The 17,937-nt window shown below is 33.1% G+C and overlaps 1 non-coding gene across 1 annotated transcript; it reads left to right on the top strand.

The window, feature by feature from the left end:
- The first annotated feature begins 14,353 nt into the window (after positions 1-14,353).
- TRNAN-GUU lies at positions 14,354-14,427 on the top strand. The gene has a single exon. It is a non-coding gene; the product is annotated as a tRNA-Asn (tRNA).
- Positions 14,428-17,937: the final 3,510 nt, after the last annotated feature.

The following is a 17,937-nucleotide window of genomic DNA, read 5'->3' as shown; positions in this document are numbered from 1 at the left end:
TTGTAAAGAACTTATTAGACTTCACCTCCCAGTTCATTATCACATCAACAAATCAATTGAATCACAATGAGACCCTAATCAATAGATTACTAATCAAACTTCACTGCCCAGTTCATCATTCAATAAGAATCCTAATTAATTAAAGACACATATCCAAAAGTATTAAATAAATAACATAAAATCTTATAGAACAATAAAATTTCTGAATACTTAAACATTGAAAATCAAGTCAACATGGTTCGGTATAATCTACCCCTTAATAATAAAAACTGCTCCATATTCAAAGTAAACACAATCCCAATCAGTTTTGAAATCATCATTACAACAATTTTGAACTGAAAATAAAAAGAAGACAAAAGTAATGGAAAATTCAAATTGGACTCTTGAAGAATTCGTCTCCTGAAGGGTAGATCTCATGAAGAATTCCATGCCAATTTCTCTTGAATGAATGGTGCCCAAAAACCCTCTCCTTTGATCTCCTCTTTTCCCTTAATGTGTTTTCAAAAGCCCTCGCCTCCCCAAAATTTCTAAGGACCTATATTTTTAGTATTAAAGTCATGAGGGTATTATGGTAAAAAGTCACATTTCAATTAAAAACACATGATAACAAATCAGTTTGTCTTCCATGCACTGACGTAACGTTTGGCTCAAATTTTTAACCATTTTCCAAGTTGAACTGGATCAAAACCACATGAAAGTTGTAGCCTTGTCACTCATCTTTCAAAAGCCACTAGAATCAGGTTACGCTGATTTTACTCAAAGATGACATTTCACCCTACAAAGAACAAAACTTCCAATTACATGCATTTCACAACCAAAACAAAGGGAAATTAATATAAATCCTAATGAAACTTAGATTTTGCTCTTCCTCAAGCAAAAGAAGAAATGCAAAAGAATGTTTAGTCAACACATTCATACTTAAGTCTGTAAGGCTAAAAATATGATAAAATCTAGAGGATGCTCCAGGGATCAATCAAGTCTAAGTCAACATTTAAAGCTAATAAAATCTCTTCCTGAAATATCAATGTGTGTGTGTGATTAGCCAATAAAAAATCTCATGCATGTCTCCCAGATTAATCTATGCACTCTAAAGAGCAAAACAACGATCTCTAGAAAAGAATAGAGCTTCATATGCTTGATTTTCAAACCATCTCTCCACTAATGTAGACAAACACAAAAACTCAAATTAGATGTAACATAAGGCTGAGGTATTGGCTATCCAGGAAAGGAAAAGAATTTATCAAAAACAAAAGAATCAAATATTTTTCACAATAAGATTTTTCATTCTCTTTTCTTCTTTTTTTGTTTTTTTCACAATTCTTTCTCTTCTTTTTCTTTTCACCTACCACCTTTGAATTTTCTTTTTCTTTCAAATCCCAAATACAACAATTTTCCTTTTTTTTTTTTATTTTTTTTATTTATTTTTTTTTTTTTGGTAGAACGATTTAACAATAGACATGAAAAAGATTCTCTTGGAAGGTATTTACTTGTTTTATGGGTTGTATGGGTTATGTCAAGTGGCTAACAAAGAAAATTCTCATTCGACCTTAATGTCAAATTTTCAGTTATTCATAGGCTCAACAGGGTGTCTAGGGAAAAGATTATTTTGGGTAGGCTTGAAAGGCTCAATCGATCCAAGAAATGCCTAAATCATTTCTAAGCGTTTGTTCTGTCTAGGATTTCACCTCAAGAGATTATCAAACAAGTTCTAGAGCTCCTAGATGTGAAACCTTATCATGCCAAATAATGCACATAAACTTTCTCTAAGTCACAAAGCAATTTACTAGGTCATGGCTACGTGCTCAAAATGGTATTAAGATTCAAGAAAAAGAAAGAATTAACAGAAGATTAAATCATTTAACTAAATCATCAACCTTCCCTTCCTCCAAACCCATCTTATTTCAATTATAACAGAAGATTGCATGAATGCATGAAACTAACATATTTGAGCTCAAGAATTTCAAATTTTTCAGAGAGCATTTTTTTTTTTTTTTTAATATAGAAACCATAAGAAATCCACCCCCAAACTTAGAATGAACAGTGTCCTCAATTTTCTAAAGGAAAAGAGCAAAATACAGGGTACAAAGACACTCCCCTGATTTCTAGAAGATGTGACCAAGTTTCCCAAAATGTCACCCCTAAACTTGGATTCGAACTTGGAAAGAGAAAGGAAAAAAAAAAAAATAACAAACGAAAGAAAAATAGAATAAAATGAAAAATACATAAAAAAATTCAAAAATAAAATAAAGTAAACCACTTGGGTTGCCTCCCAAGAAGCGTTTTAAGCTATAGTCTTTAGCTAGACTCTTTAGATAATGGATCGCGTAATGTGATGGTGGTAGTATGTCTATCAATACCACTCTCAAAATACGTCTTCAACTACTGCCCATTCACTTTAAATGTCTCTTGAGAATTTTGTTTACGAATTTCCATAGCATCAAATAGAGACACACTCACAACCCCGAAAGGTCTTGTCCAACGAGATTTCAGTTTTCCCGGGAATAAACAAAGTTAACTATTATAGAGCATAACTTGTTGACCAAGAACAAACTTGCACCTTAGAATGTGCTTATCATGCCATTTCTCTATTTTCTCCTTATAGATTTTTGCATTCTCATATGTTGCATGACAAAATTCTTCTAACTCATTCACCTGCAATAATCTTTTCTCACCTGTAGCTTGCATATCGAAATTCAAGAATTCAGTAGCCCAATATGCTTCATGCTCTAGTTCCACAGGTAGATGACATGCTTTTTCCGGAAAAAAAAAATAGCTTATAAGGTGACATTACTATTGGAATCTTAAAAGCTATCCTATACGCCTATAAAGCGTCATCTAATTTAAGTGACCAATCTTTCCTAGAGGCATGAACAATCTTCTCTAAAATTCTCTTTAATTCCCTATTCGAAACATCTACCTGACCACTTGTCTATAGGTGATAAGGGGTGCTAACCTTATGGGTGATTCCATACTTTCCTAACAAGGATTCAAATTGACGATTACAAAAATGCGTTCCTCCGTCACTAATTATTTCTTTAGGAGTTCCAAAACGAGTGAAGATATTTTTCCTCAAAAATTTTACCATTATCCTAGCATCATTTGTGGGTGTTGCAGTTGCTTCTACCCATTTAGAGACATAATCTATGACAACTAGGATGTACTTATTAGAACAAGAAGAAGGAAATGGTCCCATAAAATCTATTCCCCAGACATCCAATAATTCACAAATAATAATATTAGTCAAGGGCATTTCATTTATTATCAAGATATTACCACTTCTTTGACACCTATGACAAGTAGCAACATATGCGTGTGCATCTCTAAAAAGTGTTGGCCAATAAAAAATTGATTGCAGTACTGTAGCTGTCCTTTGATTTACACCAAAATGTCCTCTTGCCTCTCTATCTTGATAGTGGTGTAGGATGTTATCGAATTCCTCATCTGGCATGCATCTTCGAATCACTTGATCTACACAAATTTTGTATAGATGTGGATCTTCCCATAAGTAGTGCTTGACATTCGAGAAAAAATTCTTTTTTTTTATGGTATGTGAAATCACTAGGGATTTCCTACAAGAAAATTTGCAAAGTCAACAAACCAATGAGGTTCTACAGAGGAAGAAATAACAAAAATTTTCTCATCCAGGAATTCTTCATTGATGTCCATGTCTTCATCCATCAATTGTTCAAGTCATGAGAGATGGTCAACCACCAAATTTTCTATTTCCTTTTTGTCTTTTATCTCCAAATCAAATTCCTGAAGGAGAAGAATCCACCGCAACAATCTAGACTTAGCCTCTTTCTTTGCTAGCAAATATTTTAGAGCTTCGTGATCAGTAAAAACAACCACCTTAGTACTAATGAGATAAGAATGAAATTTATCAAAAGCAAAAACTACAATTAAAAGTTCTTACTCTGTTGTGGCATAATTCAATTGAGCTCCTAAAAATGTGCGGCTAGCGTAGTAAATTATGTGAAAAACTTTGTCCTTCTGATTGGCCAAGCATAGCCCTAACAGCAGTATCACTTGCATCGCACATCATCTCAAAAGGAATACTTCAATCTGGTGCTACGACAATAGGTACAATAATGAGCTTTTCCTTTAAAGTATTAAATGTCTATAGACAATCATCAGAAAAGTCAAATTTCACATCTTTTACAAAGACATTAGAAAGAGATTTTGTGATTTTAGAGAAAGCCTTTATAAATCTCATGTAAAATTAGGCGTGGCCAAGAAAACTTGATGAGTGTTTGGAAGTGCATTCATACTTAGTGATTTTAGGGGATTTTTTGTGGGAATTAGGTTTAATTGGTTAATTTTACATTATTTCTTTATTTCTTTTGTTTTCTAGAATCATAGGTATGTTGTGAAAATTTTCAAGTATTTAGGTGGTAAAAAATTAGAATTTCGAGCATACACATTGAAGAGTAAATAATCATAATCATGTAGGAACAAACGGTTCGAGAATCCAAGCTCAAATAAATAAGTTATGAATTTTTGAAGATTATTTTCAAAACGAGCATAAAGGCAGAAGGATGCAAAATGGCAAGAAGTGGGCAGAAATGTCGCGGCAGAACTATTCATGTGCCGCGACGCGGTTCATGAATTTTATACTCGGGAGTTTTTCTACTAGAACATGCTGCATGAAAATGGACATAACTTAAGCTACACAACTCCGATTGACCTGATTCTGGTGGCATTTTAAAGCTAAGACACATAGCTACAATTTTTAATTATGATCCAATTCAACCTGGAAGATGGTTAAAAATTTATCTGAAAGATATATCAGTGCATGGAAGACATGCAGATGCGTTATTATGTGTTTTTAATTAAAGTGTGACTTGTTACCATAATACCTTCATGACCTTACTACTATATAAATAGAGGTCCTTAGCAATATTTTAGAAGAGCTAGGGTTTATAACATCAATCATCATTAGGAAGAGGCAAGGAGAGGAGATCTTATTTCATCTTCTTGTTCTTGTACTTCATGGTTTTCAAGATTTTGAGATTTGATTTCCTTATGATCATGTGTAACTAAATACTTTTCTAGGGATCCAATATAGCTTAATATGAAGGTTTTATGTCATTATTAATTCTATTTGTTTTATCAATCCATTGCAATTCTAATTTCATTCATTGTGCTTAATTCAGTCTTTAGTTGATATTATTGCTTGGTCACCTTTAATGTTAATTACTTGATTACATGAGACAAGGTTAGACTATCTGCCCTAGCTAAACTTAAATAGATCATGTGAATGAATGATTTGTATTTATGCAAACGCCCTGACAAATGCAAATTGCTTCATAATTTCTAGTACTCTTGATCTTAATGGGTTTTTAATTATTAGACTAAACTATACACCCTAACTAGTTTAGTGTTAAATATACTAGGTTAATCCCGAACGCCCTACAGTAATTCCTTAATTGTGTGAGTGTGAACCCTGGAAATTAGATTGAGAGAATAATAGATTGATCATTGACATAAAACTGGATTATTACAGTGAAATCGGATACCTATATTTTAGTTCATTGGTTCTTAAATTAGTTTTTATTGGTGTTATTTAGGTTCAGTTAGTAGTAGTTCATTTCTATTTTCTTTTACATTTAGTTTTAATTACTATTTCTTTAATTTGCTTGATTTTATTTGTTTAATTAAGGCATATTATATTAGGATTGATTGAGTGCTTACAAATCTCTGTGGGATCAACCCTTACATTGCATTTATATTGCGATAGCAATTCGTGCACTTGCAAGGAATTAAAATTGTTCATCAAAACTCCTAACAACTTTGACTAAGGTTGGTGGCGATAAATTTGCAATTACATCCACCTTTGCTTTGTCGACTTCAATCCCTCTTGAGGAAATTTTATAACCAAGAACTATTCCTTCTTGAACTATAAAGTGACATTTCTCCCAATTAAGCACAAGGTTCATCTCTTCGCATCTCTGCAACAGTAAAGACAAATGATAAAGACAATCTTCAAAGGCTACACCAAACAAAGTAAAGTCATCCATAAAATTTTTTCAGTCATATCTGAAAAAATGGTGATCATGCAGCACTGAAATGTGGCTGGCACATTAATGGAAGCCGCTAACTTTTTATAGTCTTATGTATCATTTTCATTATTCTTTTATATAATTCTCCAACATAGTCAAGACAGGCATTAATCTTTCTTTCTTCGTCCAACTATTGAAACTTCCAGTCATATTGTTGGTTGTGTAATCTCTTCTAGGATCCATCAAGTAATTTTTAATATCTAGGGCTTTTGTAGTATAGATATACATAACGGGGTAAAAATATAGTAAACCTAACATATTTTGTTAAAAACAATGGAGAGAGGAAGTCTAAGAGATTTTTGAAATCTGAGGTGAGGTGAGAGATGTTATTTTAAACTTATGGGGTGTCATGCGAAATATACAAACCTTAGGGGAGGTGAAAGTAATAATCTTATATTTAATAAATAGAAAAAAAAAAAACATAATGTTGAAGTTAACAAATAATTTATTAAACAGGAAACCAAACAAATATTACCCCTACACAGGATTGAACTCCACTTTACAAGATTAGTGTTTTACCATTGAGCTATGAGGGGTCACTTTTAATTTTTTTTTTTTTAAGTTTTTTTTTTTAAATTGACGTGTTTGAACCAGCTTACGCGCACATTGGCTAATCCTCAGGGGAATTATCCCACAACAACCTACCACTACGGTCTTCTAGGTAAATCATGAGAAAAGATATTATCTTTACATCTAACAGGGAATTGAACTTGGAACTGTGGGTTCTGCCCATTTGCAACCCTCTTGTTTCATCCTAGGTAAATCATGAGAAGGGTTTCTTTTTTTTTTCATCTTTCCCCATGGGATATTAATAAATCAAATCGACAAAAAAATTTAGGACACTAGAAGGAGGGCTTGAATCTCCAAACTTGTGGTTAACAGCCACACGCTCTAACCAACTGAGCTATTCCAGCTGTTGAGCGCGGTCTTTACAGATTCATTTTATATAACTATCCTAATACTGATCAACACATAGTTATTATTATTCAACCCATTAAAGATAATGAAATATAAAACACACTCACAATTTTTGATAATATTATATACCCCTAGGGGGGCGTTTGGTTGGGGGTTATATGGGATTACTGAGGTTATGTTATCTTATATTACTTGATTATCACGTTTGGTTGTCAAGTAATATAAGATTCTGATAATCTTCCAATATCAATAGTAGTTACTGTTGATACTATTGAAGGTAATCTGATAACCTCTATTTTCTTAGGTATTGTAAGAGATCTTATTTTTGTTACAATTTTCTCCCTTATTAATAAAATTTTAGGATAATAATACCATTATTTTTAAATTAATTTACATGAATCTAGCTTTTACTATTTCACCCCAATTAATTAAATTTTTGGACAAAGTAAATTCAAAACAAATTGCAGCCCACCCAAGCCACCACCCCCACCCCCACCCACAAGCCGCCAGCCAAACCACTGCCAGCCGCTGCCGGAAGTCACTAAAAGAAGCTAGAAATCACTGTGAGTAGCCCACCGTCACCAGAAGGCTTCGATATGGTCATTTTTGGCCATCAGTGATGGCCGAAAACGGCCATATCGGAGTAGATCTGGCCAGAAATGGCCAGATTTATTCTGGCCATTTTCCGACTAGATCTACATTGATATGGCGTTTTTGACCGTTTCTGGCCATATCAGAGCCTCTCGGTGTCTCTCGGCTACTCACGGTGACTCCAGAAGACTTCTAATGATTTTTTACGGCGGATGGCAGTGGCGGGTAGTGGTAGGGGTGAGTTTGTTATAAATTAAAGTTTTATATAAACTGAGGTGTTTTAGCTAAATCTGAAATGTTGGGGGTTAAAAAAATTATTCAAAAATTAATAATAAAAATTGTATTATATTAACATTTAAAACGAGGGCAATTTAGTAATTTAAATAACATACCTACCAATTTATACCTCCCAACCAAACATATTAATATAACATACTCACCAATTTATTCCAACTAACCAAACACATTTTCCTAAAAATTCCCAGTAATCTTTAAGGTAATCTAACTTTCCAGTAATCCAACATTCCAACATTCCCAATAATCCAACATTCCCTGAACCAAACGCACCTTAGCGAGTATTAGTAATAAGACTATGACTTGCCAATGCTAATATGAAACATTGTAAAGATACCAAGTAAAGCAAAATTTATGTAAACCAATACTATTAAAAGGATGTATCGGAACAATAAATTGAAAATTTTTCTACAATTTGCCTATGTTTTTAAAGCCGAAAAATGAAATCATGAATATTAAATTGTAGAATTAAATCACGAAGCTCTTTCACAAACTAAAGTTATAAATTAGTGAGGAAAAAATCTATACCAGATTGAAATAGCAATCGTATTAATTATGATACAATATAAAGGAAGAAAGATTAAACATACCAATTAACTTAGAAATTCATATTGAAAAATGTTTACAAAACTAAGCATTTGAAGATGATCTAAGAAACAACTCACCCTTGGATAGCTCAAGTGGGAGGATGAGCATTGGGATGTGTCGTTAATGTAAGTAAATCGATGGGTAAACATAGTGGAAAACAAAAATTATTTCCCATTGATTACTCTGAAAACCCCAAGATCAGGGTCTGATATGTATATATTTTATATGCTTAAATTGAAAAAAACAAATATAACATCAATCCAGACAAGGATCAGAGATCTTATGCACGTTTGGAGGCTCTTTCAAATGTCTCTGAATCTACTTCACTATTTATTCAACGTAGAACCAAATGAACAGTGATCCACACAAAGACAATCCGAAGAACCAAAAAAGGATTTACTAGATCCTCTATTGGCTTCAAGAATCAACTTGAAAAATCAAAGAAAACTTTGATTCAAGAAGCAAGGCAAAATGTGGGAGGGGTAGAGAAAAAGGGACTACCTTCTTTTCTCTCTTTTGATTGAATGAATTCCATATTCATTCTTTAACACACATGCATTTATATAGTGCATGTGTCAAAACCTTATTTTAATAAGGAATAGGCATGGGCTCCAACCCTAATCCAAACACCCCTCTTATGGTATTTTATTTTAAATTAATTATTATTATAATTAAAGTCAATTAATATATTTATAAAACATATTAACATTTAATTAAGAATAATAATTCATTTAAATATATGCAAATATAATTTCACTAATTTAATTTTAATATTAAATTAAATATAGGCAACAACCTCAACAAATTTAATTGCATTGTGAGATTACCAAAATACCTTTTCATCCTAAAAGATGAAAATACCCCTTGCACAAAATGATTATTAAATTATCTTCTAAGCAGTAGTATTGCAACACCAATTAATTGTCTCACTACACATAGACCAAGATTGGCTCCTAACAAGGCATCTTGGCCATCCAATAGATTCGGATTCAGCAAAATAGCTACTTATCAATGATATGGTTACCGTGTAATCAAATATTTTCATCATCTGTTATCTCATCGAGACTAAGGTATAGAAATAGTGTCAACCTCAATTATCCTCGATATCTTCGTATTCAGTTGCTGGACCAATGACCGGAATAATAAATTAGATTGAACAACAACTCAATCCCACTATGGCCACAACTTTAGTGTCATTGCCATTTACTGAATAGCGCCGTGAGATAACTTCTCCCATACCCGAGAGTGATGAATCCTCTTTCGATCCACTATAGTCTTGATACACTCCTCGATGCAACCAATCATTACCGTATTGATAGCTTTGAATAGAACTACGTTAGGCTTGTGTCAAGCTCAACCAATCGGTGCACAAGGCACTTTGGTTATCTCAAGTCTAAGGATCACATGCACCACCATTCGTTAAAGGATTTGTTTCATAGACATTGAGGTTACCATCTATATGGAATCCTCTGGTGGGTTAGTCCAGTGAACTTGCCTACAGCAAGCACCTATGTGTTGCACCAGATTGTCGGTAAACAACATTGACAAGTGAGATCAGTCACTACCTTTCGACAGGGTCGTTCAACACTATGATAGCTTTACCATATTATCTATGACCTTGGTCAGAATAATACTAAGGCTACATACATTTCTAGAATGGCCACCATATGTGATTATAGGGTTCTCACTATCAAGATTTGAAACACTTGATACCCTCATCACGATTCTACCATCCTAAGGACATATATCAATACATAAAACTATGATTTACATGATATAGTAGAAAATGCATTTTATTGATTAATAAACATTATTACAAAAAGTCAATTCCACAATAATTGATTGGCTCTAGGGCACCTACTCCAACAGTTAAGACATAAGGTCAAGATTTAAGTAGGTAATAATGGTAGTAGGATGTTGTACTAGTTACCTACATCTAAAAGAAACTTCATTACCAATATCCATTTATAAACAAAAATCTTGCCCACTCAAAGTTCCATTTAGAATAGAATTTTCTTTTCATTGTAATTTAAAAAACTAAACTAAGATTGAATGCAATTTTATATAATTAATATTTTTAATTTAATTTTAACTATCCAAAATTTATCAAATCTGTGCATAAATAAGCGTGCTTTCGTTTCCTTATATACAAAGATAGTTTATTACTCAACTTAGCCTTTGCACTAAAAATAACATAGGACTAGATTTATAATGTTGACTTGAGCAATGCCAGCGGAAATTGTACTTATATTAAATTTTCAATGAATCAAAATAATAAGATAATAATTAAGATGAAATAACAATATCTGTAGACCTATTATTATGTGCATAAGATAGAACTGTAAAGATATTAAAAAAAAAAAGAGTAATGCTATGCCAACAACACATTCTCACAAACCTCCCTCACAACCTCGACATGGTAGCTGAGTTGACACTATTACGTTAGGTCCACAACACCCAATATGCAAAATGATTTTGATTAGACCAAAGAAATGGTCGTTCCTTCATAGGGAACAACCATTCCTTATGAAGGAATGGTCGTTTCTCGCAAAAGGAATGATCGTTTCTTATGAAGGAACACATTCCTTATTGTAAGGAACAACCATTTCTTTCATAAAGAATCACTGTTTCTGAAGGAACAACGTTGTTCCTTTAGGAACAATGTAAGGAACAACCATTCCTTCATAGGGGACAAACGATCGTTTGTTTCTTATAATGCCTTGGGTGGCTTGGGTGTGGTGGGAGTTGACGTGACAATGCTAATTTGTTGACACGTTAGAGTTGTAAGAGAAGGTTGTGAGATTATGTTGTAAACGTAGCATTTTCCTAAAAAAAATAATTGTCATATCATTGAAACGTAATTAGTGCATAAGAGTAATCATCAATTAGTCAGTTAGAATTCTCCGATCCATAGTAAACACTAGGAAGACCATGATAAAAAGCCAAAATTTATAAAGGAGTAAACGACATTTACCCACCCAAAGTTTGACGAGTCTCCAAGTTCCCACTAGCGCTTTTATAACTTCCAAATCCTCACAATTAAATTAATAGAAAATTGTTTAATGTAGCGGTTAAGAGGTAAAATGGTCATTTCTACTATATTGAGTATGAAACGAAAATGATAACTCTCAAGAAGCCCCCACCACCACCACCACCACCACCACCACCACCACCACCACCACCATAGCGGTCCAAACCACCACAACCCCAGAGACATTGGCTTGGGGGCGACATTAGTGGGGTTGGGGCGGCATGGGGTTGTAATGGTGTTCGGAGTTGTGTTCTTAAGCTGGGGGGAGGGGGTGGTTAAAAGTATGGTGGTTGGTTGAGTGAGGAGTGACGGGGATGTGGATGCAATGGGGATGGTCAGCGACAGAAAATAACAACAATACACAAACAAACAAACACAACAGCAAGGAATGGAATGTAGAAAATCGGTGTTGTGCGATGGAGTTGAGTCGCAAAAACGTGACAGTCATGTGATAATAGTTGTAGGTGACGGAGAACAAACAACGAGCGAGGACAGTCAATGGAGGTAGGGATGCTAATGGTAGTGTCAAAGGTGATTTTCACTGTTGAAATCGACTAGAATCTAGCCTGAAAACTGAAAAGTCGCACGGGCCAGCAAGGAGTGATAACTGACGATTGGTGGGTGCACTTAGGTGGGAAAGTTAGGGGTTTTAGTGAGGAGGATAAGGGGATGCTGTTGGTGGTATCGGCAAGGTCCAATGGTGTCAAAATCAAGCTGGATTTTTGGCTTGGTCAGGATCTCTTGGCCAACAGTGGTAGACGTGGAGGCGGTAGAGGAAATTTGAGATGTGGGGGTTATTTTGAATCAAAAGTAAAAGGTTCAAGGGCAGTTTGGTAATAGTACTTTCTATATTGTGTCAGAATCCAAAAATCACTAACAGTGTTAATTTAAAGATCAGAATTTGGAATTTATGAAACCATGAGTGGGAACTTGGAGATTCGCCAAACCTGGGGTGGGTAAATGTCATTTACTCTTTTTAAAATTTTGGTATAAATATTTATTACTAATTAAAAGTGTAACGTCCCACTTGAGGTATGTAGCTAATGTTTCTTATTTTGCTCTTATTTGAGTCGGTTTATTATTAGTATTGTTTGGTTGGCCCTTAGTTGAACGGAGATATTGGTTTGGTTAAGTGTTTGCCCTGGAAATTATGAAGAATTAGTGAAATTTTAGGGTTACAGGCTTCGCCGGGGCGAAGAAGAAGCTTCGCCGCGGCGAAGAGGTGTTTTGGCCCGCAGTGAGTTGTTGGAGTGTTTCGCCGTGGCGACGGGTCGGCTGAAAAATTTATGGAAGTTTAGATATTTTCTTCCCTAAGGGCAATTTGACCATTCTACCCCTAATTAGTGGGAAAAGTGGGGAGTAAAATGTAAGAAAATTTCATGGAAAATATGTTGGTATGGGGGTGTGATTGTGATGAATTAAAGGATATAGATGGAATTCCCAAGGAAGAGTAAGGGCAATATGGGAATGCTTGCCCATAAGTTGAGTTAAAAGGATTTAAGTCATTGCAAACCTTTCATTCTTCTCCACCGCCATTCTCCTTCCTACTTCCTCTCAACTCCTCTTTCATTAGTTCAAGGATTTTTAGAGGGCTTTTGGAGTGATTGGAGTAAAAATCAGGTAAGGCATCCTAAGTAGGATTCTTGCTTTGGATTGAGGTTTTGTGTATATTTGTATATTAAAGTTGTATGGTTTTATTGTTAAAGGGAAGAGAAAAGTCAAGCAAGCAAGGAAAATAAAATACTAGTGAGAGTTCTCCATTACAAGGTAGTAAATCCCCACCCAAGTTGAGATTGAGAACGTTCTTGAGTAGAGATTTATAGCAATTAGGTATGCATGTTATGTGCATGTTATATGCTAGAAATTGAGATTAATTATCCATGTTGTGATTGAATACACTTCTTTAAGAGAAGTGTTGATATGTGTTGAGAAGATGTAGTTGAGATGAGATTTGGAAGGTTTTGAGTAAACCTTTTTAGAAGTGTTATTCCTTAGCAAGATTATAACTATGTGAGGGAGTTGTCTCCCATTTGGGATGGTTAGAGAAGGAATAGAGCTATTGTTATAGTAAGTCTCTATATGCACGAGTTGTTTGATGAAATGCCTAAGAGAGGTTTGAGTATGAGTAGCAAGCCTAAATTCTTGCAATATTGCATTGTTGGCATCTCATAAGTGCAATAGGGGAAATGAACCATCCATATGCATTAGTTGTGCATTGAGGAGTGACTTAAGAAAGAGTAGAAACTTTGTGAATGAACTACTCTAGAGTAAGAGAATGAGAAGTGCTAGTTCTAGAGTAGAATGGAGAAGCACTAAAAACGGGTAGGTTCTTGTGATCTCTACCCATAGCTATAAGAAACGGTTGACGCTTTGTGATCTCCACCCATAGGTAGGAGAAAACTAGTTTGATGCTTTGTGATCTCCACCCGAAAGTCACGAAGAGTGGGTTGGTGCTGTGTGAACTCCACTCGGCCGTGCCTCCGGCAAGATGAGGCCATGACATATAGTACAGGTTAATAAAAAGAAAGTTGTGTGAAAGAGAAACAGAAAAAGAAATAGTGTACGGAAAGAATTAAGAGAAATAGTTACGGGGATAGACAAGTAGAGGACTTACTTACTGAGAATTATTTTGTGCTCACCCCGTTATTTTTCCTTTGTGGTTGTAGGATCTAGGTGATGTTGCAGTCGGTTGGGCGTCGGCAAGCGAGGAGCAATAGCCACACTGTCCCATGATTTGAATGGCATTTTGTAAATGATACTCTTTTGTACAAAGAATGTATATACATAATACAAGAAAATTTTTAGGCCCATTTACTTTTATTATTGTACATGTATTTTATTAGTATACAGCAGTTATTACAAAAAGCATGTTGTTAGAATAGCTTAGTTGGTTAGAGCATGTGGCTGTTAACCACAAGGTTGGAGGTTCAAGCCCTCCTTCTAGCGTACTACAACTTATTATTTATGTATTAAATGTCACTTTAAATGTTTTGTCAATATTCAAAATTAAATCAGAAATGTGTATACAGTAGAACCTCTTTATAGTGATACTCTATATAGGAATACTATATAGGAATAACCTCTATGTAGTCATGAAAACTTTCGATCCTAGCTTGGGACAGTTATAAATAAGAATAAATTTGACATTGTGATAAGTTATAATTTTTCTAGGTCTTGTCTTAAGGAACTTGCCTCTACATAGTAATAATTATATGCATATTACAAAAAATATATGCTATGTTACATTAAAGGTTTAAGATGAAATAAAATATTTATCTAAAGTTGTTTTGGGACAATGATTTACACTTTAGAGTTGTTACCATATCTTTTATCTTGCAAGTACATAATAAAAGCCACTAGCATCGACACCTTCTTGTTGAAGCCAAAATATCTTAAGCATGTTTAGAGCTTTTTGGCATGAATTTTTTGTTATTTCCGTACTATCATCCTCAAGATTATCTCTTTTCTCTTCTTGTCTAATTCCAGTAATGATTTTGTTTTTAGTTAAAGCATACATGACTTGTTGCTCATTTGGATTATTGAGGAAGGCATTAATATCTATTTGATTAGTGTAGTGAAGTTGTCGAATCTAATCACTCAATTTTATAGTGACTCTTTGATATCCATTTTCGTACCATCCTAATGTTATTAAAACAATGAATTAAAATCCTAATACTACTAGAACATGAACTATAAAATAAGAAATCAAAACAATAATTCTTGTAATTACACCTCTATTAAATTATAGCCTCCTTATAGTAATAAAATTTATTGGTCCTAACATTATCACTATAGAGAGGTTATACTGTATATATATTTAAGTTTTGCATTTAAAATCTAACTGCAAATCTATAATGAGATAATGGATGGGTCGTGGGCTCTAACTAACAGTTAAAGTTTGCATTTATTACAATCTTTACAGCATTTAAAGAAAAAATTCATTATATTCTTATAATTATTATTGTTTGTTCTGGCTATAATTGTTACTACTAGTATTGTTTGTTCTGGCTATTGTTGTTGTTAATTTGGTTCGTATTGTCTCGTTTCTTCTTTTGTTTGTTGTTTTTCTTCTTGTTGCTGTAGTTTTCTTCCTGTTGTTGCTATTGTCGTTTATTTGATTGTTGGTGTTGTTGCTATTCTTGTTTCTACTGTTGTTTATTTGGTTGTTCTTGTTATTATTGTTTGTATGATTTTTAGTGTTCGTTCTCTTCTTCATTCTTTTGTTGTTTATTTGGTGGTTGTTGTTATTGTTTGTTTGATTATTAGTGTTGTTGCTCTTCTTCATTCAGCTATTGTTTATTTTGTGGTGGTTGTTATTATTTGTTTGATTATTAGTGTTGTTGCTCTTCTTCATCCTACCGTTGTTTTGGTGGTTGTTGTTATTGTTTGTTCGATTATTAGTGTTGTTGCTCTTCTTCATTCTACTGTTGTTTATTTGGTTGTTGTTGTTGTTGTTCTTCTTCTTCTTGTTTATTGTTTCTTCAGTTGTTGTTGTTTATCTTATTGTTCTGTTGATCTTGTTGTTTATTCGATTGTTAGAGTTGTTGTTGTTCTTCTTGTTTCTATTGTTGTTGTTTATTTGATGGTTGTTGTTTTTCTTGTTAATTGTTTCTTTTGTTGTTGTTTATCTGATGTTTAGTGTTGTCTCTCTTCTTGTTTCTGTTGTTGTTGTTGTATTTTGTTATTTGTTCTTGTGTTGTTGTTGTTGAGTATTCAACTATCAAAATTCATGTGCCATCATTACATCAGTATCATCATTCATACTTGACCAGTTTTGTATGGGTAATCACATAAGAACCACCTTAGGTTGATACATTGATTTTGGATGACACAACTTCTTTTGTTTGTTTTATTTGAGTATTATTATTTTTCTAACTTGAAAGGAAGAGGTAGCGAGTTTATGCTTTGAGTAATCTACAACAAAATATATTCTTTGGATAAGGTTTGAAGTGGTGAAGGTAAAAGGTTTAGTATATTCTTGAAATTTTTTATTATTTAAACTGTTATTTTATTATTATTTTTTATCATCTTCATTATTTGCTCCAAGGCACCAAATTCACGCCATGAGAAATCTATGACATTATTTTTCGTTGGATTTGTTTTTGCAGGGAAACATTTGAAGAGAGGTCAGATATCTAATATATTCATGACGTTTATATTATTTATAATGTTGTTATTTTTATCTTGGTGTTATAAGCATTTAATTAATTAATTAATTAATTTTTTTTTATTTTTTTTGTCATCACAAGGGGATTCATTTTTTGCAATAGTAAATGCATGAAGAGGTCACCAATTTTGGGAAGTTAAGACAAAAAGGATAAGTACTATATAAAATGTGATGGTAAGGTTTAGTATATTCTAGAAATCTTTTATTAGTTAAACAGTTATTTTATAATTTGTTTTTGTTATCATCTTGATTACTTGTTCTAAGGCACCAAATTCATGCCTTGAGTAATATATGACATTATTTTTTTAGGATTTGTTTTTGTAGAGTAACATTTGAAGAGATGTCAAAGGTCTAATATATTCATGACATTTATATTATTTATAATATTTACATTTTTGTCCTTGTGTTATAAGCATCTAATTTTTTTTTTTTTTTTTTTTTTTGCCGTCATAAAGGGTTTCATTTTTTGCAATAGTAAATGTATAAAGAGGACACCAATTTTGGGAAGTCCAAACAAAAAAGTTAAGTACTATATAAAAAGTGAAGGTAAGGTTTATAATATTCTTGAAATCATTTATTATTATTTTTTTATAATCTTGATTACTTGCTCCAAGGCACCAAATTCAAACCTTGAGTAATCTGTGACATTTTTTTTTTTTTTTTTGGATTTGTTTTTGTAGGGTAACATTTGAAGAGAGGTTAGAGGTCTAATATATTCATGATATCTACATTATTTGTAATATTGATATTTTTATCTTTGAGTTAAAAGCATCTAATTTTTTTTTTTTTTTTTTTTTTGTGTCATCACAAGTGGATTCATTTTTTGCAATAGTAAATGTATGAAGAGGTCACAAATTTTGACAAGTCAAGACAAAAAGGGGTTAAGTACTATATAAAAGGTGAATGTATGGTATAGCATATTCTTGAAATTTTTTATTATTTAAATTGTTATTTTCTTATTTGTTTTTTTAAATCATCTTGATTACTTGCTCTAAGGCAGCAAATTCATGCCTTGAGTAATCTATGACATTATTTATTTATTTAATTTTTGTTTTCTTTTTTGCAGGGTAACATTTGAAGAGAGGTTAGAGATCTAATATATTCATGACACCTACATTAATTATAATGTTGATATTTTTTTTCCTATTGTTATAAGCATCTAATTTTTTATTTTTTTGTCATCACAAATGGATTCATTTTTTGCAATTGTAAATGCATGAAGAGATCGCCAATTTTAGGAAGTCAAGACAAAAAGGTCAGGTACTATATAAAAGGTGAAGGAAAGATTT

The sequence above is a fragment of the Pistacia vera genome, unplaced genomic scaffold (assembly GCF_008641045.1).
Source record: "Pistacia vera cultivar Batoury unplaced genomic scaffold, PisVer_v2 Contig503, whole genome shotgun sequence".
Lineage (NCBI taxonomy): Eukaryota > Viridiplantae > Streptophyta > Magnoliopsida > Sapindales > Anacardiaceae > Pistacia > Pistacia vera.
The sequence above is the reverse complement of the archived record's forward strand: the minus strand, read 5'-3'. Positions and strand labels throughout refer to the sequence as shown.